Source organism: Micromys minutus (assembly GCF_963924665.1).
Source record: "Micromys minutus genome assembly, chromosome: 2".
In the NCBI taxonomy this organism is placed as follows: Eukaryota; Metazoa; Chordata; class Mammalia; order Rodentia; family Muridae; genus Micromys; species Micromys minutus.
In genome coordinates this window covers 17,325,714-17,330,358 of record NC_137971.1, presented here as the reverse complement: position 1 = coordinate 17,330,358, position 4,645 = coordinate 17,325,714, and the positions used below count along the sequence as shown (strand labels likewise).

Here is a 4,645-nt window from a genome sequence, read left to right as displayed (position 1 = left end):
GGCATAACGTAGGAATGACAGGAAAAGCAGAAAAGGAAGGGGCTATAGTAGTAAGAATTTACTTACTTACAAAATTATAAAAGAACAGATCCAGTAAACATCTTAAATAATCTTAAAAACTGATTTTTAAAAGATAATATAGTTTTAAAATAAAGGCAAAAATAAAAGAAGAAAAAATATTTCTTAAAAAAATACATATCAAAACAGATTTAAGAAATATCTAACACAGTTATGATAGAAGTTCCTAAAAAAGAAAACCAATGTAGTGGGAAAATAGATATTAAATATAATTAATTAAAATTGTTCTGTAAAGACCGAGTTTTCAACCGCATAAGAACAACAATACCAACCAACCAGAGCTCTGAGGGACTAAACCACTATCCAAAGAGTACACATGGAGGAACCCATGGCTCCAGCTGCACATGTAGCAAAGGATGGCCTTGTTGGGCAAGAATGGGAAGAGAAGCCCTTTGTCCTGCCAAGGCTTGATGCCCCAGTGTAGGGGAATGTCAGGGCAGAGGCGGGAGGGGTTGGGTGGGTGAACACCCTCATAGAAGCAGCTGGATGGGGGATGGGATAGAGGGAATGGAAGGGAAACTGAGAAAGGAGATAAAATTTGAAATGTAAGGAAAATATATCCAATATAAAAATAAATAAATAAACATTCTTCAGCAAAAATAAACTATGTTAAAAGAACATATTGTATTACAGTGACTCATATATATACATATACATATATGTATATATGTATGTGTTTATTCTAGTAAAATACTGCATAAAAAAGCAAAGTGGCAGTAGAAATAGTTCAGCAGTTACAATTTAAGATGTACTTCTCTTAGAAAAAACCCAAGTACAGATTCCATCGCTCACATCAAGCAGATCACCAGCACTATAAGCTCCAGTGAGACATTTCACCTTTCACCTCTGAAGTGTGTGTGTGTGTGTGTGTGTGTGTGTGTGTGTGTGTGTGTGCACAGAGAGAGATCAATTAAAACTAATAAAAATAAATATTTTTAAGAAAAAAATCCTTTGCACAGACAAAAAGACCAAGCTACTTACAAGTGTGGAAATCAAATTTATCATGTTTTCAACACCAATATTTTATTCTGGGCAATGATAAAACAACAGGCTGGAGATACCCAAGGGCTGAAAATGTAAACCAGGGATTTTATATGAAGTCAGAATGATGATTTCCAAATATAAAGGCCAGAGAAAACTGTTGGGGGATATAATAACACAAAGAATTCTCCCAGGAGTCCTTCCAGAGAAATCTGTTAGAAAACACACTCTATGTAACGCAAATGACTGAGGAGATTTCTATTTACAAACTGACCATAATCATTATCTGTACATTTACTTAGAGAACTAAGACTAAATAATGGTTACAGGGAATAGAACACAGGAGGTAATAATTAGAGTTTCTAGCAATGTACACCCAATACCACAAAGACCAAGTCAAGAATGAAAAAATGTAGAATAAGTTTGCCGATTGATTTATTAGAGTAAAAAAAAATAGTACTTTAAATCAGATGCTAATAGAGAAGGAACAACAGAAAAGAATTATGCATCATCCTGATACTGTTTATATTAGAATGCAGAAAAGAGAAGGAGAGGGGACTGGAAGAGAGAAAATGGGAGGAGAAGGAAAGAGAAGGGAAAGGAAGGGCGAGGAAAGGGGAGAGAAGAGAAGGGGAGAGGAGGGGAGGAGAGAGGAGGAAAGGAGAGGGGAGGGAAGAGGAGAGGAGGGAAGGGGAGGGGAGGGAACCTAAAGCACAAGTGGACTGCTCTATACCTAGGGAGATTTGGTATCTTAGTTAGGGTTTTATTGCTGTGAACAGATACCATGACCAAGGCAAGTCTTATAAATAACAATACTTAATTGGGGCTGGCTTACAGGTTCAGAGGTGCAGTTCGTTATCATCAAGACAAGAGCATGGCAGCATCCAGGCAAGCATAGTGCAGGAGGAGCTGATAGTTCTACATCTTTATTCAAAGGAAACCAGGGACAGACTGAGCATCCTCAGGCAGCTAGGAGGAGTGTCTCCAAGCCCACCTCCAGAGTGACACACTTCCTCCAACAAGGCCACACCTTCTAATAGTGTCACTCCCTAGGCCAAGCATATGTAAAAGATCACACATGGCTTTTTAGTAATCTTGCTCTACTAACTTGACTTTTTTGATACCAACTTTTACTTAAATATAAAATAAAATGTTTTTAAAACATCTCGTAAATTTGGAAATAAAACCAGGCGTCCTAAATATGTGTGTAGGTAGAACTTAACCATACATAAAAAAAAATACTTCAAGTGATTTTATATCAGAATATTACTATAAATCTCTAATCATCCCTATGTTAGTGATAATTTTGACTTTGTTTTCTTAATAACAATTATATGTATATGTTATATGTATGATTTGGATTAATAAATCAAATAGATTTTTATAAGACAGTCTATTTTATTTTAGTCTATAATATGCATATTTGGGAGAACGGAAGTTCTCGGTACAGATAAAGGCAGCTATAATTAAAACAACATATAATGTCAAAAATCAAACAAACCTATGAGTCTGAATCTTTATAAAGAGAAACCCAAACTAAGCGTGTATAAAAATGCCTATGTATATGAACACACACTAGTTAGTAAACTAATTACAAGTACAATTATTTTTAAGGTCAAATGGAATTACCCTACCTAGCAGACAATGTCATTCCCAGAAGATGACGAAACAGAAATTGGTGCATAAGGCATAGGACACCTCACTGAGTTCCTGATCAAGGAGGCTCCATCAGTCTCCAAAATAACCCAGGCTGTTGCCATCACCCTTGATTACCCAGAATAACTACATGGTTAGTAAGACCCTGTTGCTGGGCTGGAAAAATGTCTTCTCCATTAAGAGCACTGGCTACTCTTCTAGAGGACCTGGGTTTGATTCCAAGAACCCCCATGGCAGCTCATGGTCTGTAGTTCCAGTTCCAAGGGATCAAACATCCCCCTTCTGACCTCTGCAGGTACCAAGCACATACATGGTGGACAAACATATATGCAGGCAAAACATACATAAAATAATCATAAACAACAATATTATATTTTTTAAAAGACACATTTATTCAGCATCATGATCAGACTATTACATTTAGCAATCTACAGCATGGGTGAAAAAGGGCTACAGTAAAACCCTTTGTTAGAATGCTTTACACTTTCCACAGGACAGAAACTGAAACAACTTGTGATACAAAAAGTCACAAATACAGTCCTGGAGTTCTTGCCCACACACATGAGTACTATCTAAAACATGTCTTCTTTGTAGCAGATAGGCCTGCCACCACTGCGCTTGGCTGAGTTCACAAACCTGTTGTAACCTGTAGCTTCCCTGTCTCTTCTCAGGCTCTGCTCTCCTGCTAAGCTTTGTTTCCTGGCTGTAATGAGAACCTCCTGCCACTGCCATAGCTACTGCTGATGGAACCTCCATGGCCACCTTGGTTTCATGGTTTAGCAAAGTAAAGCCTCTGCCACCATAAGGGCAGAGCTCCTGCCTCCAGAGTTTCCTCCCTTCATCAGTACAAAATTTGAAGATTGGCTGAAGTAACTGCCAAAATCATTGCAGCTCCCTCCACCTCCAAAACTGCTTACATCACTGCCAAATCCATGACAGCCATCCCCACTGTCACCATATCCACCACCACAGCCACCACCAAAGCCACCACAACCACTTAAGTTCCCTCCTCCATCAAAGTTGTCATTGCCACCAAAAACTGCCTCCACAACCACCGCCAAAGTTTCCGGAACCACTTGGACCTCTCCGGCTGGATGAAGCACGAGCCATCTCTTGCTTCGACAGAGCCTTTCTTACTTCACAGTTATGGCCATTCACAGGATGGTATTTCTGAATCACCATCTTATCCACAGAGTCATGGTCATCAAAGGTGACAAAAGCAAAGCCCCTCTTTTTTCCACTGCCTCTGTCAATCATAATTTCAATCACTTCAGTTTTCCATACTGCTCAAAATAGTCTCGTAGGTGATGTTCTTCAGTGTCTTTAGTACCACCATCAAAGATCTTTGTCATAGTTAAGTGGGCACCTGGTCTCTGAGAACCTTCCTTGACACAGCTCTCTCGGGTTCCACAACTCTTCCATCCACCTTGTGTGGTCTTGCATTCATGGCAGCATCTGCTTCCTCCACAGTGGCGTATGTGACGAACCCAAAGCCCCTGGATCTCTTGGTGTTTGGATCTCTCATTGTCACATAGTTAGTGAGGGTTCCCCATTGTTCAAAATGGCTCCTCAGACTCTTGTCAGTTGTTTTGAAGCTCAGCCCTCCAATGAAGAGCTTCCGCAGCTGTTCCGGCTCCTTGGGAGACTCTACTTAGACATGACAGCAGGGCAATAAGAACCTTTAGTGATGCTTCCACTGCATCATCAAAGAGCAGAAAGAAACAAGATAACAAGTGTGCCTACCTACATTTACATTTTAAAGACCCTATTGCTGAACACACCATACACTTTGGCAGTAAGACATAGAAAAAAATAATCTCAACAGGGTCTATCCATGGTATTATCCATCACTAGACTCTGCATGCTATAATACCAACATGCCAGGTAAGATACATCCACTAGTGTGATAGTCACATGACTGTTATGAGGT

The 4,645-nt window shown here is 39.5% G+C and overlaps 1 pseudogene across 1 annotated transcript; it reads right to left on the bottom strand.

Annotated features, from left to right (window-relative positions):
- Positions 1–3,400: 3,400 nt before the first annotated feature.
- LOC308417399 (heterogeneous nuclear ribonucleoprotein A1-like) lies at positions 3,401–4,357 on the bottom strand (annotated as a pseudogene). Its single transcript has one exon. The product of its transcript is annotated as a heterogeneous nuclear ribonucleoprotein A1-like (transcript).
- Positions 4,358–4,645: the final 288 nt, after the last annotated feature.